Source organism: Lepisosteus oculatus, chromosome 14 (genome assembly GCF_040954835.1).
Source record: "Lepisosteus oculatus isolate fLepOcu1 chromosome 14, fLepOcu1.hap2, whole genome shotgun sequence".
In the NCBI taxonomy this organism is placed as follows: domain Eukaryota; kingdom Metazoa; phylum Chordata; class Actinopteri; order Semionotiformes; family Lepisosteidae; genus Lepisosteus; species Lepisosteus oculatus.
This window is the reverse complement of record NC_090709.1, coordinates 47669990-47694237: the sequence shown is the minus strand read 5'-3', so window position 1 is coordinate 47694237 and position 24248 is coordinate 47669990. Positions and strand designations below refer to the sequence as shown.

At 51.4% G+C, this 24248-nt stretch overlaps 8 non-coding genes and 1 pseudogene across 8 annotated transcripts; 2 read left to right on the top strand and 7 right to left on the bottom strand.

The window, feature by feature from the left end:
* The first annotated feature begins 3619 nt into the window (after window positions 1-3619).
* LOC138219180 (5S ribosomal RNA) lies at window positions 3620-3728 on the top strand (annotated as a pseudogene).
* A 6662-nt stretch (window positions 3729-10390) lies between these two features.
* trnap-agg (transfer RNA proline (anticodon AGG)) lies at window positions 10391-10462 on the bottom strand. The gene has a single exon. It is a non-coding gene; the product is annotated as a tRNA-Pro (tRNA).
* Window positions 10463-12579: 2117 nt separating this feature from the next.
* On the bottom strand, window positions 12580-12651 carry trnap-agg (transfer RNA proline (anticodon AGG)). Its single transcript has one exon. It is a non-coding gene; the product is annotated as a tRNA-Pro (tRNA).
* A 2117-nt stretch (window positions 12652-14768) lies between these two features.
* Window positions 14769-14840, bottom strand: trnap-agg (transfer RNA proline (anticodon AGG)). Its single transcript has one exon. It is a non-coding gene; the product is annotated as a tRNA-Pro (tRNA).
* A 2116-nt stretch (window positions 14841-16956) lies between these two features.
* Window positions 16957-17028, bottom strand: trnap-agg (transfer RNA proline (anticodon AGG)). Its single transcript has one exon. It is a non-coding gene; the product is annotated as a tRNA-Pro (tRNA).
* A 2117-nt stretch (window positions 17029-19145) lies between these two features.
* On the bottom strand, window positions 19146-19217 carry trnap-agg (transfer RNA proline (anticodon AGG)). Its single transcript has one exon. It is a non-coding gene; the product is annotated as a tRNA-Pro (tRNA).
* A 2117-nt stretch (window positions 19218-21334) lies between these two features.
* trnap-agg (transfer RNA proline (anticodon AGG)) lies at window positions 21335-21406 on the bottom strand. The gene has a single exon. It is a non-coding gene; the product is annotated as a tRNA-Pro (tRNA).
* Window positions 21407-22692: 1286 nt separating this feature from the next.
* On the top strand, window positions 22693-22765 carry trnaa-agc (transfer RNA alanine (anticodon AGC)). The gene has a single exon. It is a non-coding gene; the product is annotated as a tRNA-Ala (tRNA).
* A 758-nt stretch (window positions 22766-23523) lies between these two features.
* Window positions 23524-23595, bottom strand: trnap-agg (transfer RNA proline (anticodon AGG)). Its single transcript has one exon. It is a non-coding gene; the product is annotated as a tRNA-Pro (tRNA).
* Window positions 23596-24248: the final 653 nt, after the last annotated feature.

Genomic DNA, 24248 nt, shown 5'->3' with positions numbered 1-24248 from the left:
AGTCGTGTACCAGGATGCAACACCTGGATTGTTTCGCACGGGCAGGGCGAGACGCTATTCCTTCAGCAATCCCTTTTTTTCTACCCCACCTTCACAAAACAGGCATCTAAAAACACATACACCATTAACTCATTTTTCTGTTGTACTTGCTTCAGCACCACAGCAACATGGAGAGGACAAGGGACTTTTTAGAAAAGAGGAGTCCTTACCTCTTTTTAGAAGCGGCCGCCTAACTTTTCCTCTCCATGTCCGTGTGGTTTAATTTAGATGGATACTTCTTCATCATTTGGGTCATGTATCCGCCAATCTGCCTCCTCCTTTTTAGAGGACGTTGTAAACCTTTAGGAACAATATAATCTAGCAACAAGGTTATGTCACTGTAATTAGGCTTAAGACAATCAAGAACAAGGCTTGCCTTTCTTCGAAATTCTTTACGGTCATCAGGCAATTTAGGAAAAGACTTAACTAATGCAAATAATTCACTAGGAGACCAATGTCAATGTACATATGCTGGAGTTCCTTCTGGACCTGTTAAAGTGCACATTGGCATTTCACGAACAAGTGAAAAGGCTTTGGCTCCGGACCGCTTTCTAGTTTTGGTGGAGACTTTTTCTTTTTAGAAGGCATGGTCATGACTTTAGCTGCAGCTTGCTGTTCTTTAGTTTCAAGACTAGTCTTTTTTGAAGCTTCCCATTATTTCTGTGATTTCTCTTTCCATTACATAAGCTTTCCAATTCGCTTTCTTTCCGTTCTTCTCCTTCTCTTCTTAGTTTCCCCTTCTTCAGAAAACTTATTTTTCCTAATTCAACTTTCCTCTGTCCATTCTGATTCACTTACAAAGATCCTTCATAGTTATGGGCCCCTAATTATCATATATAAATTATGTGCAAGTTCCCTTACACCTATTACCCTAGCTTTACAGTTCATGAACATAAAACATTTTTTTTACTCTAACCCAGGCTATAATTGTTTCTCTGAATTTGTCGTACATGTACTTTTGCTGGACTGCTCGGTCCCATTTTCATCTTTGAATTTGAATTTCCCATTTTTACCAATCGGTGCCTTACTTAGAACCTTATCACATCAACTACTCCGCAGAGCAAAAACCACACGTCTGTGTTAAGATAAGTTCTTTATATGAGTCCCAGACTCATCAAACCCACGTGAGAACACCCCTGTGGCTCGCTTCTCAAACTATTAATTTTTAAGGATCACTTACTGGCATCAGACAGCTGCCAATTCTCCAGACGCGTCTCTGGAAGGATAAACAATTTATCCTCTGAGGTTCGTCCAATTTTGCTAAAATTGTCAGGGTCCAGATGGAGTTTCAGCAGCCGTTCGCGTTCAGGTTTCTGATCCCGGACGAGCCCCCAAATTGTCATGGAACTATCAAGGAAGCCACAAGAGAGAGTTCTCACCTGAGTAAGGTCTTTATTTCAATATTGCAAGCCCTGCTGCCACTTCGCAAAGTGCAACCAGAGACTCAATTTGTTACAAGCAGTACAGGGTTTTTAAAAGATGTTGCGCTGTAAAAAAGCTCAGCGCTTTGTCCTTTCTAAAAGTTCCCCTTTCCCTAAGAGAAAACAGATTACATCAAAAAGCGAGAGAAGAAGCACTAGATTTGTTATTCAAAGCTAATCAGTTACTTTCAGCTAATTCTAACGACCCAGAAAGCATATATTGTTTTGGTACATTGTCTTCTAAAGTAACCTAAACAGTGTACTTTGTTGATACACTGTTTTCTAAAATTCTGCACGTACTGTAGCACAGCATTTACATCCTTGAAATATATTATCTTTGTAGATTAAGCTGACCCAGGGACGCCAAATAATGTAGGGAAAACCGGTCCAGGGACGCCAAATATGTAATCATAGTGGCTCTCTGAAGGCACCAGTTCTGTAGGGTTTGGGCATTTACTGAGACAATTATTAATTGTAGCAGTAAATCACAAAGTTGATTCTTTTGATGGCTTCAGAATCCAACCATACGACATAACTCAAACAACGCACACACACAGGTACTAACACACGAGGATACATTTATTAATACATAGAATATGCATGTAAACCTAACAGATCTTATCGAGAGGGTTATCAGAATACAAAAGGTATATATTCAATCAGTTACAAAGTGTTACACATATCAAGAGGACATACATTCAGTATATCATTCATTAAGACCGTTTCGTAAAGTGAACTTGGTTACAACTTCTACATTAGATACTCAAACAAGTACATAACTCTTAGGAATTAAATTGATATCAACTGGTTTGGATAACAATTGAATTCTCGAGCTGTAATGCATTGAAGTTGAATACTCATCCAATCTTTGGGGATTCAGATCTCCTGCGGGCACAAAGAAACAGTTGCAGGCTGTTGCTGTCCAATCCGGGCTCTCTGGCTCCGTGCCAGGCTGTGCTGTGCGGCTTGCGACGGTGCGCTGCTGATGCTCACTGTTGGCTTAACTAGCAAAGTTTGTGCACAGGAGAAAAGATGACTGTGGGTCCCAGCAAGTCAGGAAGAGGACTGGTTCGTTCCTGATGAAGAGCTAGTTCTGAATAGTGATTCAGCTGTCCACAGTTCCGACCTGTTCACGAGGCCTGCTGCTGGTTACTCTCTGGCAACCTCCACTCTAGACTCTTAGAACAAAGGAAAGTTCTGGCACTCGGACACACTGGCCGTTCCGTGGTTGTCCGGGCTGAGTCTCAGGATGGTCAGGAGGCGCGCTGTGAGAATGTCCTGCCCTTGGGATTCTCCTTTGAATTCCCTTTAGAATTGTTGAATCTGAATCTGAATCTTGTCTGAATCTGAATCTGAATCTCAATCTCCCAGGCTCTCTGTGTTGCCTGTTTTACCTGGAGGAACTTCAGCTCATTGATTGGCTGAAAGTTCCATGGGCATCAGAGTCCCACGTGGGTTACTCGGCCCTACCAGTCCCTGATTGGTTGATCAAGGTGAGATATGAGTCACTTAGTCCTGACACTTAGTAATGCAGTCCAGATGTCCAACTGGCACTCCCTAAACAGATAGGCGCCAATGGATGACCATTGATCATGATAGCCAGGCTTAGCTAAGTGCATCCCCCTGTGGGAGCTGTCCTTATCAAAAGAAAACATCTTGCATGAATAGTTTCTCTGTGGCTGCACCACAGAGATGAACAGAGAAATGGGGCCTCATTTGGGAAGCTCAGAAACACTTAATTCTGCCTTATTATTTAAGCCTCACCGCTACATCTTAAAGCACCAATATATTTCTTGCAAAGCTCTCTACATTTTAAGAATCAATTTACTTATTAGATTTCCACTTCAAGACTTGTTAGGCTGGCGTTCTGGGAGTCGCGTTTTTCAGAATTGTATTGAGATCGTTTTCCACAGAGCTCAGATGTCAAAGCACCGCAGCAGCTCTCCACAGCGATCCCCTATAGCGCCCTTTCTCCCGCAGCTCCGTCCTCATTGGAAGGAAGCAAGAGTGAAAGGTTGAAGTGAAATTGAGCGGGGACGAAGGCAGTGAAGAGAGAGAACGTGGGAAGAAGAGAAAAACGCAAGGGAAAAAAGCAGCGTTGTAAAAGAGGTGATGGAGCTGTCCTCTCTATAAGAAGGGTGCCAGCGATCCTTGCTCTTGCTTACGGCCACACCCCCTTGAGCACGCCTGATCTCGGAAGATAAACAGAGATGGGCCTGGTTAGTACTTGGATGGGAGACTGCCTGGGAATACCAGGTGCTGTAAGCTTTTAAGCGCAGGAGCTTGTAAAACTGATCATGAACAGTTTTACAAGTCCGCAAAGGATCGAGGAAAGGTTTATCGCCAGCTGAAAAGAGACACAGCGCTTCCGCTGTGGAGACTTGTTCGGCTGGCGTTCGGGGAGTCGTGTTTTTCAGAATTGTATTGAGATCGTTTTCCACAGAGCTCAGATGTCAAAGCACAGCAGCAGCTCTCAAAAAAGCAGCGTCGTAAAAGAGGTGACGGAGCTGTTCTCTCTATAAGAAGGAGAAGAAGAAGAGGAACAGAGGATTTGTTTGTCTTAAGTTAGACTTTGTTTTTTTGTGTTTTTTTGGTGTTTTTGGTTGATTTTTGAAGCTCTCCCCTTCAGCCTAGCTCTGTTTGGGGAGGGGAGAGACTTTTGGGGTTTTTTTTGTTGCTTTTTTGTTGCTTTCTGAGTCCTGTTTGTGTTTTAATGGAAGGAAAAAACATGGAGGCAGAGAATGTTATTGTAGTGGAGGAGGACAGTGGTGTAGGTAAGAGAAGGATGAGGAATTTGGACCGACCCCCCTGGCGGGTTTTTGCAAGGGCGCATACTGTTGTGGTGGATGTGAGTGGCGTGGAGAAACCGTCTGCGGGTGCTATTATCGCAGCTGTGTACGGCGTCTGTGGGGAGGGCTCTCTTTTTGCCTGCCGCCCCCAGACGCCAAAAGAGTTTGAACTGACTCTGGACTCAAAAGAACATGCGGACGCGGTGGCTGTGGGGCTGGATGTGCAGGGCACACCCTGCTACTGCCGCTGGCTGGAGCGGAAGGAGGTAGTGGTGTCCTTCCTCCACCTCCCGGCATATATCTCAGATTAGACTATCAAGGAGAAGCTGAGTAGCTGGGGGGTGAGAGTCATTTCGGACATCAGGATGCGCCACTACCCCGGGACCACCATTGCTGATGGCACGAGGTTTGTTCGGATTCGCTTTCCCGATCATGTAGCCTCGTTGCCATACAGCACCCGCTTCGCCACGGCAGAGGGGGGGCAGTACTTCAGGGTCCTCCACGACCAGCAACAAAGGGTGTGTCATGTCTGCCTGGACTCGGGGCACATCGCCAAGGACTGCCCTGAGTTCCTCTTCTATGAGTGCAGACAGCCCGGCCATCGCGCCAGGAAATGCACCGCTGCCAAGAGCCCGGACTGCCTCCATGCGCTCATGAGCTGCAACTGCGAGCCAGAGCCGGAAGATCCAGCCGCCGCAGGAGCAGCTGCCCGCAACGCTGAGGGGCTTGAAGATGGACTACGAGTGGCCACTGCAGCTGAGCATGGAGAGTTGCTAGCAGCGGCGCCCCAGGACCCCAGTGAGCCAGCAACGCCCCAGCCGGTGATGGGGGAGAGGCAGAGGAGGCCCCTCCAATCCTGGGTACAGCGCAGCAGAAAGGAGCCGTGGACCAGCCAGCATCTCCACCAGCAGAGGCGCCCCGTTGCCCTAACAATCCTGCTGCATCCCACTCTGTGCCGCAAGAGAAGCAGAGGGAGGTTGCTCCACAACATGCGGCGGTGCAGCGTGGTGCAGCTGAGATCCTACGGGCACCACCACCACCAGATGCGGCCCCTCAGCGTACCAGTGGGCTTATGACACCCCAGCCTGTGCAGGGAGAGAGGCAGAGGGAGGAGGCGACGGCAGCAACACCACCACCTCCACCATCACCGTCAGCGGTTCCCCAGCTTACCGGTGAGCCAGCAGGGCCCTCTTCTGGGCCAGGGGATGAGAAGCCTGCTGGGGTCAGCAAAGGCACTGCTGCGAGGCGTGTGACCAAGCAGCAGCGGCAACGGCGACAAGACCCTGGCAAGGTGGACATAGGCCCAAACGAAGAGATGCCCGAGGACCCAGAGGAGCCTGAGGGGAAGCGCCCGGTTGCCCTGCAGTGGCCACAAGACATCCTGCCAGGTGAGGGAGCCTCTTCAATACTCTGGCAGGCACCGTTGGCAGAGACTGAGGAAGGGGAGTTGGATATGGTCGTGGGAGGAGAGGTAGGGGAAGTGGTGGAAGAAGGAATGGAGGATGGGTGTCTTGAGATGGATGGGGCAGGGACAGAGGAGGGGGAATTACAGAGCATGGAGATGGAGGGGGAAGGGGAGGTGGTGGAGATGGATGGGGTGGAGAGGGAGGACAGGGAGGAGGGGGAGGGGAGTGGGCGAGCCGGGGTACAACCGCCTGGGCCCTCGAAGGCTGGAATCCAGTGGCACCACGTCAGGCCTCAGCCCAACCTGAAGCCCAGTTCAAGAGTTGTCCTCAGACCATCCCTGATGTCTCTGCGGTGGCGGAGACAGGAGGTGGGGAGGAAGCGGCAAGTGTTGGCAATGAGAATTTGGCAGAAAGGGCGGGGGAACTGTCGCGCGGGCCGGAGAATTAATTTCACTCTTATGGCCATATGCGTGATGGCAACTTTCGCCTCTTTAAACGCCAACGGGCTGAGGGACTGAGCAAAGCTGGGGGCAGTGTTAGCTCTGCTGGGGCGGACGGATGTTGTCTGCCTCCAGGAGACCTTCTGGGACGAGGAGTGTGTCCGGAAGGTGCGAGCACAGTGGGACGGGGAGCTGTTTTACAGCAACACCTCCAGCCTGTGCAGGAGGGGGGTGGCTGTGCTGGTGAGGAGGGGAGTGTACGAGAGCGTAAGGCTCCTGCACCGCGACACGTAGGGCCAGCTCCTGCAGGTCTGTCTTGGGTTTCCTGGACAGTCCGTGCTGCTGAGTAACATCTACGCCCCCAATGGGGAAGCTGAGCGGCTCGCCTTCTTCAAGCAGCTGGAGGCAAGCTGCTTTCAGCAGCCAGGGCTGGTCGTCGGAGATTTTAACTGTGCACTGAGTGCGCTCGATGTCGCGGTTGGGATGACCTTTAAGAGCAGTGCTGCTCGCAGCTTCCTGGAGCGCAGTGCGGAAGCTCACTGGTTCGTGGATGCGTGGCGTCAGGCTTAGTGTGCGCGGAGGGACTTTTCTCGGCGGCAGGTCGTCGAAGGTGAGACAGAGCCGGATCGACCTGTTGCAGGGGCACATGAGTCTCTTCCCGTGCCTGAGCCAGATGCGCTATGTGTTCATGACCCTGAGCGACCATGCTGTGCTTCACTTTTCTCTAGCAGGGGCACAGGAGGACCGGTGCCCCGGCCTCTGGTGCTTTAATAAGGCGCTCCTGGGGAGGCTTCATTCTGTCAGGGCATAGAAGATCTTATCCGGCAGCAGCTGCAGTGTCCCCTGTATAGGTCAGAAAAGCTGGTCTGGTGGGATAATCTCAAGTACGCCATCAAAGAGTTCAGTATCTAGTATGGCCTGTCCCGGGGGCGGGAGAAGGCCAGGCAGGAGAGACAGCTTCGGGCTCGGATCACCTCAGAGCTCGGGCTCCTGGCAGATCACGGCGGGGGCTGCGAGCTCTTGCTGGAGCTGAGGGGTGAGCTGCAAGCCCTGGAGGAGGAGAAGTGGAGAGGAGCCAGGGTGCGCAGCAGAGCCCAGTATCTTGCCAAGGGCGAGAAGAGCACGAGGTTCTTTTTCGGCCTGGAGCAGGAGAGGCAGCGCAGCTCCTTCATCGAGGAGCTGGTGGGAGAGGACGGTGTGCGGCTCTCTGCCCCCGAGGCCATTAGGAATGAGGTGTTTTCTTTTTATAGCGCCTTGTTCTGGCAGAAGTGGTGGATGAGCAGCAGACCCGGGCCATGCTGGCTTGGGTGAGTACCCGCCTGTCACAGAGCGATCGTGAGCTCTGTGACAGTGCGCTGAGCTTGGAGGAAGTGCTTGAAGCACTTCGGGGCTCGTCTCCTAACAAGAGCCCTGGGTGGGACGGGCTCTCCTCCAAGCTCTACAGACACTTTCAGCAGTCCCTGGGGCCCCTCCTTCTGGAGGTGTTCCAGGAGATTGCCAGGACCGGCGCTCTGACCCCATCTATGAGAAGGGGGGTGATCTCTCTTGTCTACAAAAAGCAGGGGGATCCCTCCCTTTTGAAAAACTTTCGCCCGATCAGTCTGTTGAACACAGACTATAAGATACTAACTCGTGTTCTCTCCCTCAGGCTCGGGAAGGTTCTGCCCAGGATCCTGTCGCCTTCGCAGACCTACTGCGTCAAGTGGAGAGACATCGCGGACACGGTGTGCTCCATCAGAGATGTTGTGGACCTTATGCGGGAGCAGCCGAGGGGTGGATACGTCCTGAAACTGGACCAGGAGAAGGCCTTCGACAGGGTGGAGCATTCCTTCCTGTTTGAGGTCTTGAAGAGCTTTGGCTTCGGCGAGGCCTTCATCTGGGTGAGGCTCGTGTACAAGGGGATCGTGAGCTGTGTCAAGGTGAATGGTTCCCTCACGAGCTTCTTTCCAGTGACCTTGCCTGGGGGCACCGCCACCTCGTTGATCTACCAATATGCTGACGACACCAGACTGACGTTGGCAGAGGTGGCGGAGATCTCGGCCATTTTAGAGGTGGTGCAGGCCTACTGCGCTGCCTCGGGCGCCAAGGTAAACTTGGAGAAGTCTGAGGTCATGCCGGTGGGGAGGGCAGACCTTGCCCCGCTCTTCGGTTACCCTTTCAGGGTTGAGACGGGTCACCTGAAGGTCCTTGGCATCTACATTAACGCTGATGAGCAGGCCACTGGGCTTCTCCTGTGGAAGGAGAAGCTCATTAAGATGAGGGCAAATTAAATCGGTGGAGACACAGGTCCCAGACCCTTAAGGGAAGGGTCCTGCTCGTTAACACACTGTGCCTGTCCCTCTTGTGGTACCCACTGTCTGTGATGCCTCTTCCTGAACGGGTAGAGAATGAGATTAGGCAACTGGTGGTGGGATTCGTGTGGGAGGGGAAGCCTCCGCGGGTCACTCATGACACCCTCATTGGGAAAATCTCCAGGGGTGGGCTGAAGCTGTGTGATGTAGGCCTGAAGCTGAAAAGCTTTAGGCTGAAAGTAGTGAAGAAGTTCCTTGACCTGGATAATGTCAGCATTTGGAAGATTGGTATGGGAAGCTACCTCGAGACTTGCGGGGGCTTGGGGCAGGAGACTCTCCTGGTGAGGCTGACTCCGGGGTTGATAAAACATCTGCCCTCCTTTTACAGGGAGGTCCTGCTGGCGAGGGGGTAGTTCATGTCCCAGCATGTCTCCTACACGCCGGAGACCCGGGCCCAGATTCTGGAACAGCCTCTGTTCCTCGACCCCCTGCTGGTGTCTCGATGGAACAGGCAGCTCTACGAGGCTGGCATATCCAAGGTCAAGGATCTTCTTTATGAAGTAAAGGACGGATTTCTGCCCACCCAGGCTATTGTCGACGCTGTGCGAGAGGTCGACGACGAGCTGCCTGTCAGTAAGATCCGTCAGGATTACGAGCAGCTCAAACTCGGTCTCCCGGACAGTTGGCTGGAGAAGCTCCATCTACAAGACGGGGCAGCAGGCCCGGCCTGGCCGGAGCTGAGGGTGAAGTGGGGGGACCGTGGGGTGGACCTCCTGGGGTTCACCACCAGCATGTTCTACAGGCTGATGGTGGCGAAACGCTTCAGAGTGCCGGTCTCAGAGGTGTTCTGGGGTAAGATCTTCCCCCAGCTCGAGCCAGGGCGTACTTGACGGATCTGCTGGATGGCCTGTTTCGCTCTGTTCGAGGAGCTGTTCTTGACGGGGTGCCCTGGAAAGAGCTGTTCCTCTTTGGGTACCGCGGGTCTGAGAGGGGGGTTAACGCCATTTTAGTGAACCTCCTCCTCAGCCTAACGAGGACAGCTGTCTGGGAGAGGAGGAACCTCATGATGTACAATGGCCTGAAGCCAGACCTTGTCAGGCTGTGCATTGCCAGGGTGAAGGACTGCTTCTCTCTCAGCCTGGCCTACTGCAGGGCTGAGAGGCGGATGGCCGACTTTCGCAGGATCTTCTTAAAAAATAACATCTTTGTGGACCTGCGGGAGGAAGGCCTATACTTCCGGCTCTGAGATGGGGGTGTCTTTGAACAAAAGACACACACGGCTCCACCCTTTTCCACCCCTGAATAGCATTGGCGAGTTGAATAGCATTCAATTCACATCGAATAGCATTGGCCCCTGAATAGCCCCTGAATAGCATTGGCGTAGCTCAGCACTGGGCCACTGGGCACAATTTCCCACCGTTTCCAGAGTGTAGTGGTTATCACGTTATCACGTTAGACCGTTACACAGACAGTTTCCATGAGACGTTGGACTTCCGATATTTAGAAGGATCCGTTTTTCAAGAAACATTTAAATTGATTCTTTTATCAAGCTCGTAGTTTTCCTTCAAATCTTGAAAGCTCTCAGTGAGAACATCATAGGCTGCAGGACGCCCCGTAACTTGATTACTTCAACTGAAAGAAGAGCAGACAGCTCGACAAATATGTGAGACGCAGAGAGCGCAAGGCGAGCCGCACACGTTTCGGTGGCTGAGAGAGGGCAGTTTTTGCTTCTGCATTTCCCAAGTAAGGACGCATGACAACAAGCAATCGCGGTGCTCATCTACGACACAGTGGTGATGAGTTTTCAGTACGTGTTCTTTTGAACGAGCAATGAGGTTGCCGCCTTGGACAGCTGACTGCACGCTCTCATTGTGCCACGTGATGAGAATTCACCAGGCTCGTTCAGTCATTAGTCACATTCCATCGTTTGCCATAAGCAGACGCTGCGAAGTGATGTGGATATCAGTTCCCAGTCTTGTGGAAGAGGAGGAAAAGAGCACACGAGGGCTCGTCCGGGAGTTGAACCCGGGACCTCTCGCACCCTAAGCGAGAATCATACCACTAGACCAACGAGCCACAGCAGCACTTTCCATTTCAATCTGTCAGCGAGCTTGAGGATGGGGAGAGGCGCCATTCGCTCGTCCAGTCAGACCTTCATCAATAAGTCAAGAAAGCTGCAATTACACGACTGCCTTGCAGACGAAGGGCAGTGAACTGTGCCCGGTAAGAGGGGAACAAGCGGCACTAGGTGACGCCGAGGCATAAGTCCCAGCGAGGGGGGTTGGCTTGTATGGTACAGCGCTTGCTTTGCATGTGGGAGATAGCAGGATCAATTCCCGCATCCTCCAGGTGTGTGCTTAGAGCTTGATGTGCCGAAAGGTGTCCTTTAGCCTGTGGTCCCGCCTTACATGGAGAGCATCGTGCAGCTGTCAAGCGTTTCGCAGCCACGCCCCCTTTTCATCTTCTCTCTGGCTTAAGCGTCACTCCGCCCCTCTCTCTTGACATTTCATGTCAGCATGTCAGAAGTCCGAGTGACATTTTTAATGGCTGAGTGAGGGCACGATGCTGAAGCAGAGAGGCCACTTCAGCCACAGAGACTTGTGCTAGGTGAGATCTGAAAGACGGACTCGCAACAGAAACAGACCAAAAATGTATCGGTGAGATCAAAAGGCAAATGCAACATTCAGCAGAGGGCGTCTAAAGATTAGGGAACGGGCGACTGAAATCCATGTGAGGCAAACTTTCCGGTGTGTGTACTGCAGCTGGGCTTGTTGGCGTAATTGGTAGTGCGTCAGTCTCGTCATCTGAAGGGCCTGAGTTTGATCCTCACACGGGGCAGGGCTGCTTCCTCTCTTGCTCTTTTCAAACACTTGCGGCAACTGTTCGCTCATAACCACGTCTGGAATGCGTGACCTTTACACGGGCGAGAAGCAACGCCGCATCCCTTTTCTAAAGAACATTCACATTCAGAAATAAGTCAAGAAATTTGCCATTACTTTCGCTCGCACTGCTGTCAGCCTGCCCATGTTGCCAAAGAAAGATTCACTCGGCGTCAACATGACAGAACAGCGATCACTTGAAAGCAATGTTCCACACTCCGTAAGCAAGAACTTCAGTGTTTGCAGTCACCCGATATGCCGATAGTCAAAGGAGCGCAAAACACGAAGCGTCAAAAGACAAGATGAGTGGATGGAAAGAGCGTTGAATTGATGAGCACAAAAGTTCAGCTCGTACAATAGGCAACGAAGGTCTCAGCGTCGTCATCGCATTTGAAAGGACTGCCTTGCAGACCAAGGGCAGTGGGCGGTGCCCGGTAAGAGGGGCAAAGGCGGTAAGACATGATGCCGAGACGCATGAAGCGAGGGGGATTAGCTGAAATGGTAGAGCGCTCGCTTAGCATGCAAGAGGTAGCGGGATCGATGCCCGCATCCTCCAGGTCTGAGTTTGGATCTCCGGAAGCCCGGTGCTCTTGTTTAGCTTCTGCGACTTCTGACAGGTGCTCCTCCGTTGCGGAGAGAACGTCCTTCAGTTGTCAAGCGTTGAAGGGCCACACCTCCTTCCCAACCTCAGTCTGCACTGAGTGCGTCTCCGGCATTTTCTCGTCCAATTTGTCAGCTTAGCAAGTGAAAAGTATATCCGAGTGAAAACAGTGCTGATAATACTCTCACGAATTGTTAGAAGACGTGCTTTTGATCATCGATTGCTTAACAATCACATTCGTTCGACTTGAGCCATCAAGCTCGTAGTTTTCCTTCAAATCTTGAAAGCTCTCAGTGAGAACATCATAGGCTGCAGGACGCCCCGTAACTTGGTTACTTCAACAGAAAGAAGAGCAGACAGCTCGACAAATATGTGAGGCGCAGAGAGCGCAAGGCGAGCCGCACACGTTTCGGTGGCTGAGAGAGGGCAGTTTTTGCTTCTGCATTTCCCAAGTAAGGACGCATGACAACAAGCGATCGCGGTGCTCATCTACGACACAGTGGTGATGAGTTTTCAGTACGTGTTCTTTTGAACGAGCAATGAGGTTGCCGCCTTGGACAGCTGACTGCACGCTCTCATTGTGCCACGTGATGAGAATTCACCAGGCTCGTTCAGTCATTAGTCACATTCCATCGTTTGCCATAAGCAGACGCTGCGAAGTGATGTGGATATCAGTTCCCAGTCTTGTGGAAGAGGAGGAAAAGAGCACACGAGGGCTCGTCCGGGAGTTGAACCCGGGACCTCTCGCACCCTAAGCGAGAATCATACCACTAGACCAACGAGCCACAGCAGCACTTTCCATTTCAATCTGTCAGCGAGCTTGAGGATGGGGAGAGGCGCCATTCGCTCGTCCAGTCAGACCTTCATCAATAAGTCAAGAAAGCTGCAATTACACGACTGCCTTGCAGACGAAGGGCAGTGAACTGTGCCCGGTAAGAGGGGAACAAGCGGCACTAGGTGACGCCGAGGCATAAGTCCCAGCGAGGGGGGTTGGCTTGTATGGTACAGCGCTTGCTTTGCATGTGGGAGATAGCAGGATCAATTCCCGCATCCTCCAGGTGTGTGCTTAGAGCTTGATGTGCCGAAAGGTGTCCTTTAGCCTGTGGTCCCGCCTTACATGGAGAGCATCGTGCAGCTGTCAAGCGTTTCGCAGCCAGGCCCCCTTTTCATCTTCTCTCTGGCTTAAGCGTCACTCCGCCCCTCTCTCTTGACATTTCATGTCAGCATGTCAGAAGTCCGAGTGACATTTTTAATGGCTGAGTGAGGGCACGATGCTGAAGCAGAGAGGCCACTTCAGCCACAGAGACTTGTGCTAGGTGAGATCTGAAAGACGGACTCGCAACAGAAACAGACCAAAAATGTATCGGTGAGATCAAAAGGCAAATGCAACATTCAGCAGAGGGCGTCTAAAGATTAGGGAACGGGCGACTGAAATCCATGTGAGGCAAACTTTCCGGTGTGTGTACTGCAGCTGGGCTTGTTGGCGTAATTGGTAGTGCGTCAGTCTCGTCATCTGAAGGGCCTGAGTTTGATCCTCACACGGGGCAGGGCTGCTTCCTCTCTTGCTCTTTTCAAACACTTGCGGCAACTGTTCGCTCATAACCACGTCTGGAATGCGTGACCTTTACACGGGCGAGAAGCAACGCCGCATCCCTTTTCTAAAGAACATTCACATTCAGAAATAAGTCAAGAAATTTGCCATTACTTTCGCTCGCACTGCTGTCAGCCTGCCCATGTTGCCAAAGAAAGATTCACTCGGCGTCAACATGACAGAACAGCGATCACTTGAAAGCAATGTTCCACACTCCGTAAGCAAGAACTTCAGTGTTTGCAGTCACCCGATATGCCGATAGTCAAAGGAGCGCAAAACACGAAGCGTCAAAAGACAAGATGAGTGGATGGAAAGAGCGTTGAATTGATGAGCACAAAAGTTCAGCTCGTACAATAGGCAACGAAGGTCTCAGCGTCGTCATCGCATTTGAAAGGACTGCCTTGCAGACCAAGGGCAGTGGGCGGTGCCCGGTAAGAGGGGCAAAGGCGGTAAGACATGATGCCGAGACGCATGAAGCGAGGGGGATTAGCTGAAATGGTAGAGCGCTCGCTTAGCATGCAAGAGGTAGCGGGATCGATGCCCGCATCCTCCAGGTCTGAGTTTGGATCTCCGGAATCCCGGTGCTCTTGTTTAGCTTCTGCGACTTCTGACAGGTGCTCCTCCGTTGCGGAGAGAACGTCCTTCAGTTGTCAAGCGTTGAAGGGCCACACCTCCTTCCCAACCTCAGTCTGCACTGAGTGCGTCTCCGGCATTTTCTCGTCCAATTTGTCAGCTTAGCAAGTGAAAAGTATATCCGAGTGAAAACAGTGCTGATAATACTCTCACGAATTGTTAGAAGACGTGCTTTTGATCATCGATTGCTTAACAATCACATTCGTTCGACTTGAGCCATCAAGCTCGTAGTTTTCCTTCAAATCTTGAAAGCTCTCAGTGAGAACATCATAGGCTGCAGGACGCCCCGTAACTTGGTTACTTCAACAGAAAGAAGAGCAGACAGCTCGACAAATATGTGAGGCGCAGAGAGCGCAAGGCGAGCCGCACACGTTTCGGTGGCTGAGAGAGGGCAGTTTTTGCTTCTGCATTTCCCAAGTAAGGACGCATGACAACAAGCGATCGCGGTGCTCATCTACGACACAGTGGTGATGAGTTTTCAGTACGTGTTCTTTTGAACGAGCAATGAGGTTGCCGCCTTGGACAGCTGACTGCACGCTCTCATTGTGCCACGTGATGAGAATTCACCAGGCTCGTTCAGTCATTAGTCACATTCCATCGTTTGCCATAAGCAGACGCTGCGAAGTGATGTGGATATCAGTTCCCAGTCTTGTGGAAGAGGAGGAATAGAGCACACGAGGGCTCGTCCGGGAGTTGAACCCGGGACCTCTCGCACCCTAAGCGAGAATCATACCACTAGACCAACGAGCCACAGCAGCACTTTCCATTTCAATCTGTCAGCGAGCTTGAGGATGGGGAGAGGCGCCATTCGCTCGTCCAGTCAGACCTTCATCAATAAGTCAAGAAAGCTGCAATTACACGACTGCCTTGCAGACGAAGGGCAGTGAACTGTGCCCGGTAAGAGGGGAACAAGCGGCACTAGGTGACGCCGAGGCATAAGTCCCAGCGAGGGGGGTTGGCTTGTATGGTACAGCGCTTGCTTTGCATGTGGGAGATAGCAGGATCAATTCCCGCATCCTCCAGGTGTGTGCTTAGAGCTTGATGTGCCGAAAGGTGTCCTTTAGCCTGTGGTCCCGCCTTACATGGAGAGCATCGTGCAGCTGTCAAGCGTTTCGCAGCCACGCCCCCTTTTCATCTTCTCTCTGGCTTAAGCGTCACTCCGCCCCTCTCTCTTGACATTTCATGTCAGCATGTCAGAAGTCCGAGTGACATTTTTAATGGCTGAGTGAGGGCACGATGCTGAAGCAGAGAGGCCACTTCAGCCACAGAGACTTGTGCTAGGTGAGATCTGAAAGACGGACTCGCAACAGAAACAGACCAAAAATGTATCGGTGAGATCAAAAGGCAAATGCAACATTCAGCAGAGGGCGTCTAAAGATTAGGGAACGGGCGACTGAAATCCATGTGAGGCAAACTTTCCGGTGTGTGTACTGCAGCTGGGCTTGTTGGCGTAATTGGTAGTGCGTCAGTCTCGTCATCTGAAGGGCCTGAGTTTGATCCTCACACGGGGCAGGGCTGCTTCCTCTCTTGCTCTTTTCAAACACTTGCGGCAACTGTTCGCTCATAACCACGTCTGGAATGCGTGACCTTTACACGGGCGAGAAGCAACGCCGCATCCCTTTTCTAAAGAACATTCACATTCAGAAATAAGTCAAGAAATTTGCCATTACTTTCGCTCGCACTGCTGTCAGCCTGCCCATGTTGCCAAAGAAAGATTCACTCGGCGTCAACATGACAGAACAGCGATCACTTGAAAGCAATGTTCCACACTCCGTAAGCAAGAACTTCAGTGTTTGCAGTCCCCGGTATGCCGATAGTCAAAGGAGCGCAAAACACGAAGCGTCAAAAGACAAGATGAGTGGATGGAAAGAGCGTTGAATTGATGAGCACAAAAGTTCAGCTCGTACAATAGGCAACGAAGGTCTCAGCGTCGTCATCGCATTTGAAAGGACTGCCTTGCAGACCAAGGGCAGTGGGCGGTGCCCGGTAAGAGGGGCAGAGGCGGTAAGACATGATGCGGAGACACATGAAGCGAGGGGGATTAGCTCAAATGGTAGAGCGCTCGCTTAGCATGCAAGAGGTAGCGGGATCGATGCCCGCATCCTCCAGGTCTGAGTTTGGATCTCCGGAATCCCGGTGCTCTTGTTTAGCTTCTGCGACTTCTGACAGGTGCTCCTCCGTTGCGGAGAGAATGTCCTTCAGTTGTCAAGCGTTGAAGGGCCACACCTCTTTCCCAACCTCAGTCTGCACTGAGTGCGTCTCCGGCATTTTCTCGTCCAATTTGTCAGCTTAGCAAGTGAAAAGTATATCCGAGTGAAAACAGTGCTGATAATACTCTCACGAATTGTTAGAAGACGTGCTTTTGATCATCGATTGCTTAACAATCACATTCGTTCGACTTGAGCCATCAAGCTCGTAGTTTTCCTTCAAATCTTGAAAGCTCTCAGTGAGAACATCATAGGCTGCAGGACGCCCCGTAACTTGATTACTTCAACAGAAAGAAGAGCAGACAGCTCGACAAATATGTGAGGCGCAGAGAGCGCAAGGCGAGCCGCACACGTTTCGGTGGCTGAGAGAGGGCAGTTTTTGCTTCTGCATTTCCCAAGTAAGGACGCATGACAACAAGCGATCGCGGTGCTCATCTACGACACAGTGGTGATGAGTTTTCAGTACGTGTTCTTTTGAACGAGCAATGAGGTTGCCGCCTTGGACAGCTGACTGCACGCTCTCATTGTGCCACGTGATGAGAATTCACCAGGCTCGTTCAGTCATTAGTCACATTCCATCGTTTGCCATAAGCAGACGCTGCGAAGTGATGTGGATATCAGTTCCCAGTCTTGTGGAAGAGGAGGAAAAGAGCACACGAGGGCTCGTCCGGGAGTTGAACCCGGGACCTCTCGCACCCTAAGCGAGAATCATACCACTAGACCAACGAGCCACAGCAGCACTTTCCATTTCAATCTGTCAGCGAGCTTGAGGATGGGGAGAGGCGCCATTCGCTCGTCCAGTCAGACCTTCATCAATAAGTCAAGAAAGCTGCAATTACACGACTGCCTTGCAGACGAAGGGCAGTGAACTGTGCCCGGTAAGAGGGGAACAAGCGGCACTAGGTGACGCCGAGGCATAAGTCCCAGCGAAGGGGGTTGGCTTGTATGGTACAGCGCTTGCTTTGCATGTGGGAGATAGCAGGATCAATTCCCGCATCCTCCAGGTGTGTGCTTAGAGCTTGATGTGCCGAAAGGTGTCCTTTAGCCTGTGGTCCCGCCTTACATGGAGAGCATCGTGCAGCTGTCAAGCGTTTCGCAGCCACGCCCCCTTTTCATCTTCTCTCTGGCTTAAGCGTCACTCCGCCCCTCTCTCTTGACATTTCATGTCAGCATGTCAGAAGTCCGAGTGACATTTTTAATGGCTGAGTGAGGGCACGATGCTGAAGCAGAGAGGCCACTTCAGCCACAGAGACTTGTGCTAGGTGAGATCTGAAAGACGGACTCGCAACAGAAACAGACCAAAAATGTATCGGTGAGATCAAAAGGCAAATGCAACATTCAGCAGAGGGCGTCTAAAGATTAGGGAACGGGCGACTGAAATCCATGTGAGGCAAACTTTCCGGTGTGTGTACTGCAGCTGGGCTTGTTGGCGTAATTGGTAGTGCGTCAGTCTCGTCATCTGAAGGGCCTGAGTTTGATCCTCACACGGGGCAGGGCTGCTTCCTCTCTTGCTCTTTTCAAACACTTGCGGCAACTGTTCGCTCATAACCACGTCTGGAATGCGTGACCTTTACACGGGCGAGAAGCAACGCCGCATCCCTTTTCTAAAGAACATTCACATTCAGAAATAAGTCAAGAAATTTGCCATTACTTTCGCTCGCACTGCTGTCAGCCTGCCCATGTTGCCAAAGAAAGATTCACTCGGCGTCAACATGACAGAACAGCGATCACTTGAAAGCAATGTTCCACACTCCGTAAGCAAGAACTTCAGTGTTTGCAGTCACCCGATATGCCGACAGTCAAAGGAGCGCAAAACACGAAGCGTCAAAAGACAAGATGAGTGGATGGAAAGAGCGTTGAATTGATGAGCACAAAAGTTCAGCTCGTACAATAGGCAACGAAGGTCTCAGCGTCGTCATCGCATTTGAAAGGACTGCCTTGCAGACCAAGGGCAGTGGGCGGTGCCCGGTAAGAGGGGCAGAGGCGGTAAGACATGATGCCGAGACGCATGAAGCGAGGGGGATTAGCTCAAATGGTAGAGTGCTCGCTTAACATGCAAGAGGTAGCGGGATCGATGCCCGCATCCTCCAGGTCTGAGTTTGGATCTCCGGAAGCCCGATGCTCTTGTTTAGCTTCTGCGACTTCTGACAGGTGCTCCTCCGTTGCGGAGAGAATGTCCTTCAGTTGTCAAGCGTTGAAGGGCCACACCTCCTTCCCAACCTCAGTCTGCACTGAGTGCGTCTCCGGCATTTTCTCGTCCGATTTGTCAGCTTAGCAAGTGAAAAGTATATCCGAGTGAAAACAGTGCTGATAATACTCTCACGAATTGTTAGAAGACGTGCTTTTGATCATCGATTGCTTAACAATCACATTCGTTCGACTTGAGCCATCAAGCTCTTAGTTTTCCTTCAAATCTTGAAAGCTCTCAGTGAGAACATCATAGGCTGCAGGACGCCCCGTAACTTGATTACTTCAACAGAAAGAAGAGCAGACAGCTCGACAAATATGTGAGGCGCAGAGAGCGCAAGGCGAGCCGCACACGTTTCGGTGGCTGAGAGAGGGCAGTTTTTGCTTCTGCATTTCCCAAGTAAGGACGCATGACAACAAGCGATCGCGGTGCTCATCTACGACACAGTGGTGATGAGTTTTCAGTACGTGTTCTTTTAAACGAGCAATGAGGTTGCCGCCTTGGACAGCTGACTGCACGCTCTCATTGTGCCACTTGATGAGAATTCACCAGGCTCGTTCAGTCATTAGTCACATTCCATCGTTTGCCATAAGCAGACGCTGCGAAGTGATGTGGATATCAGTTCCCAGTCTTGTGGAAGAGGAGGAAAAGAGCACACGAGGGCTCGTCCGGGAGTTGAACCCGGGACCTCTCGCACCCTAAGCGAGAATCATACCACTAGACCAACGAGCCACAGCAGCACTTTCCATTTCAATCTGTCAGCGAGCTTGAGGATGGGGAGAGGCGCCATTCGCTCGTCCAGTCAGACCTTCATCAATAAGTCAAGAAAGCTGCAATTACACGACTGCCTTGCAGACGAAGGGCAGTGAACTGTGCCCGGTAAGAGGGGAACAAGCGGCACTAGGTGACGCCGAGGCATAAGTGCCAGCGAAGGGGGTTGGCTTGTATGGTACAGCGCTTGCTTTGCATGTAGGAGATAGCAGGATCAATTCCCGCATCCTCCAGGTGTGTGCTTCGAGCTTGATGTGCCGAAAGGTGTCCCTTAGCCTGTGGTCCCGCCTTACATGGAGAGCATCGTGCAGCTGTCAAGCGTTTCGCAGCCACGCCCCCTTTTCATCTTCTCTCTGGCTTAAGCGTCACTCCGCCCCTCTCTCTTGACATTTCATGTCAGCATGTCAGAAGTCCGAGTGACATTTTTAATGGCTGAGTGAGGGCACGATGCTGAAGCAGAGAGGCCACTTCAGCCACAGAGACTTGTGCTAGGTGAGATCTGAAAGACGGACTCGCAACAGAAACAGACCAAAAATGTATCGGTGAGATCAAAAGGCAAATGCAACATTCAGCAGAGGGCGTCTAAAGATTAGGGAACGGGCGACTGAAATCCATGTGAGGCAAACTTTCCGGTGTGTGTACTGCAGCTGGGCTTGTTGGCGTAATTGGTAGTGCGTCAGTCTCGTCATCTGAAGGGCCTGAGTTTGATCCTCACACGGGGCAGGGCTGCTTCCTCTCTTGCTCTTTTCAAACACTTGCGGCAACTGTTCGCTCATAACCACGTCTGGAATGCATGACCTTTACACGGGCGAGAAGCAACGCCGCATCCCTTTTCTAAAGAACATTCGCATTCAGAAATAAGTCAAGAAATTTGCCATTACTTTCGCTCGCACTGCTGTCAGCCTGCCCATGTTGCCAAAGAAAGATTCACTCGGCGTCAACATGACAGAACAGCGATCACTTGAAAGCAATGTTCCACTCTCCGTAAGCAAGAACTTCAGTGTTTGCAGTCACCCGATATGCCGATAGTCAAAGGAGCGCAAAACACGAAGCATCAAAAGACAAGATGAGTGGATGGAAAGAGCGTTGAATTGATGAGCACAAAAGTTCAGCTCGTACAATAGGCAACGAAGGTCTCAGCGTCGTCATCGCATTTGAAAGGACTGCCTTGCAGACCAAGGGCAGTGGGCGGTGCCCGGTAAGAGGGGCAGAGGTGGTAAGACATGATGCCGAGACACATGAAGCGAGGGGGATGAGCTCAAATGGTAGAGCGCTCGCTTAGCATGCAAGAGGTAGTGGGATCGATGCCCACATCCTCCAGGCCTGAGTTTGGATCTCCGGAAGCCCGGTGCTCTTGTTTAGCTTCTGCGACTTCTGACAGGTGCTCCTCCGTTGCGGAGAGAACGTTCTTCAGTTGTCAAGCGTTGAAGGGCCACACCTCCTTCCCAACCTCAGTCTGCACTGAGTGCGTCTCCGGCATTTTCTCGTCCAATTTGTCAGCTTAGCAAGTGAAAAGTATATCCGAGTGAAAACAGTGCTGATAATACTCTCACGAATTGTTAGAAGACGTGCTTTTGATCATCGATTGCTTAACAATCACATTCGTTCGACTTGAGCCATCAAGCTCGTAGTTTTCCTTCAAATCTTGAAAGCTCTCAGTGAGAACATCATAGGCTGCAGGACGCCCCGTAACTTGATTACTTCAACAGAAAGAAGAGCAGACAGCTCGACAAATATGTGAGGCGCAGAGAGCGCAAGGCGAGCCGCACACGTTTCGGTGGCTGAGAGAGGGCAGTTTTTGCTTCTGCATTTCCCAAGTAAGGACGCATGACAACAAGCGATCGCGGTGCTCATCTACGACACAGTGGCGATGAGTTTTCAGTACGTGTTCTTTTGAACGAGCAATGAGGTTGCCGCCTTGGACAGCTGACTGCACGCTCTCATTGTGCCACGTGATGAGAATTCACCAGGCTCGTTCAGTCATTAGTCACATTCCATCGTTTGCCATAAGCAGACGCTGCGAAGTGATGTGGATATCAGTTCCCAGTCTTGTGGAAGAGGAGGAAAAGAGCACACGAGGGCTCGTCCGGGAGTTGAACCCGGGACCTCTCGCACCCTAAGCGAGAATCATACCACTAGACCAACGAGCCACAGCAGCACTTTCCATTTCAATCTGTCAGCGAGCTTGAGGATGGGGAGAGGCGCCATTCGCTCGTCCAGTCAGACCTTCATCAATAAGTCAAGAAAGTTGCAATTACACGACTGCCTTGCAGACGAAGGGCAGTGAACTGTGCCCGGTAAGAGGGGAACAAGCGGCACTAGGTGACGCCGAGGCATAAGTCCCAGCGAGGGGGGTTGGCTTGAATGGTACAGCGCTTGCTTTGCATGTGGGAGATAGCAGGATCAATTCCCGCATTCTCCAGGTGTGTGCTTAGAGCTTGATGTGCCGAAAGGTGTCCTTTAGCCTGTGGTCCCGCCTTACATGGAGAGCATCGTGCAGCTGTCAAGCGTTTCGCAGCCACGCCCCCTTTTCATCTTCTCTCTGGCTTAAGCGTCACTCCGCCCCTCTCTCTTGACATTTCATGTCAGCATGTCAGAAGTCCGAGTGACATTTTTAATGGCTGAGTGAGGGCACGATGCTGAAGCAGAGAGGCCACTTCAGCCACAGAGACTTGTGCTAGGTGAGATCTGAAAGACGGACTCGCAACAGAAACAGACCAAAAATGTATCGGTGAGATCAAAAGGCAAATGCAACATTCAGCAGAGGGCGTCTAAAGATTAGGGAACGGGCGACTGAAATCCATGTGAGGCAAACTTTCCGGTGTGTGTACTGCAGCTGGGCTTGTTGGCGTAATTGGTAGTGCGTCAGTCTCGTCATCTGAAGGGCCTGAGTTTGATCCTCACACGGGGCAGGGCTGCTTCCTCTCTTGCTCTTTTCAAACACTTGCGGCAACTGTTCGCTCATAACCACGTCTGGAATGCGTGACCTTTACACGGGCGAGAAGCAACGCCGCATCCCTTTTCTAAAGAACATTCACATTCAGAAATAAGTCAAGAAATTTGCCATTACTTTCGCTCGCACTGCTGTCAGCCTGCCCATGTTGCCAAAGAAAGATTCACTCGGCGTCAACATGACAGAACAGCGATCACTTGAAAGCAATGTTCCACACTCCGTAAGCAAGAACTTCAGTGTTTGCAGTCACCCGATATGCCGATAGTCAAAGGAGCGCAAAACACGAAGCGTCAAAAGACAAGATGAGTGGATGGAAAGAGCGTTGAATTGATGAGCACAAAAGTTCAGCTCGTACAATAGGCAACGAAGGTCTCAGCGTCGTCATCGCATTTGAAAGGACTGCCTTGCAGACCAAGGGCAGTGGGCGGTGCCCGGTAAGAGGGGCAGAGGCGGTAAGACATGATGCCGAGACGCATGAAGTGAGGGGGATTAGCTCAAATGGTAGAGCGCTTGCTTAGCATGCAAGAGGTAGCGGGATCGATGCCCGCATCCTCCAGGTCTGAGTTTGGATCTCCGGAAGCCCGGTGCTCTTGTTTAGCTTCTGCGACTTCTGACAGGTGCTCCTCCGTTGCGGAGAGAATGTCCTTCAGTTGTCAAGCGTTGAAGGGCCACACCTCCTTCCCAACCTCAGTCTGCACTGAGTGCGTCTCCGGCATTTTCTCGTCCAATTTGTCAGCTTAGCAAGTGAAAAGTATATCCGAGTGAAAACAGTGCTGATAATACTCTCACGAATTGTTAGAAGACGTGCTTTTGATCATCGATTGCTTAACAATCACATTCGTTCGACTTGAGCCATCAAGCTCGTAGTTTTCCTTCAAATCTTGAAAGCTCTCAGTGAGAACATCATAGGCTGCAGGACGCCCCGTAACTTGATTACTTCAACAGAAAGAAGAGCAGACAGCTCGACAAATATGTGAGGCGCAGAGAGCGCAAGGCGAGCCGCACACGTTTCGGTGGCTGAGAGAGGGCAGTTTTTGCTTCTGCATTTCCCAAGTAAGGACGCATGACAACAAGCGATCGCGGTGCTCATCTACGACACAGTGGCGATGAGTTTTCAGTACGTGTTCTTTTGAACGAGCAATGAGGTTGCCGCCTTGGACAGCTGACTGCACGCTCTCATTGTGCCACGTGATGAGAATTCACCAGGCTCGTTCAGTCATTAGTCACATTCCATCGTTTGCCATAAGCAGACGCTGCGAAGTGATGTGGATATCAGTTCCCAGTCTTGTGGAAGAGGAGGAAAAGAGCACACGAGGGCTCGTCCGGGAGTTGAACCCAGGACCTCTCGCACCCTAAGCGAGAATCATACCACTAGACCAACGAGCCACAGCAGCACTTTCCATTTCAATCTGTCAGCGAGCTTGAGGATGGGGAGAGGCGCCATTCGCTCGTCCAGTCAGACCTTCATCAATAAGTCAAGAAAGCTGCAATTACACGACTGCCTTGCAGACGAAGGGCAGTGAACTGTGCCCGGTAAGAGGGGAACAAGCGGCACTAGGTGACGCCGAGGCATAAGTCCCAGCGAGGGGGGTTGGCTTGTATGGTACAGCGCTTGCTTTCCATGTGGGAGATAGCAGGATCAATTCCCGCATCCTCCAGGTGTGTGCTTAGAGCTTGATGTGCCGAAAGGTGTCCTTTAGCCTGTGGTCCCGCCTTACATGGAGAGCATCGTGCAGCTGTCAAGCGTTTCGCAGCCACGCCCCCTTTTCATCTTCTCTCTGGCTTAAGCGTCACTCCGCCCCTCTCTCTTGACATTTCATGTCAGCATGTCAGAAGTCCGAGTGACATTTTTAATGGCTGAGTGAGGGCACGATGCTGAAGCAGAGAGGCCACTTCAGCCACAGAGACTTGTGCTAGGTGAGATCTGAAAGACGGACTCGCAACAGAAACAGACCAAAAATGTATCGGTGAGATCAAAAGGCAAATGCAACATTCAGCAGAGGGCGTCTAAAGATTAGGGAACGGGCGACTGAAATCCA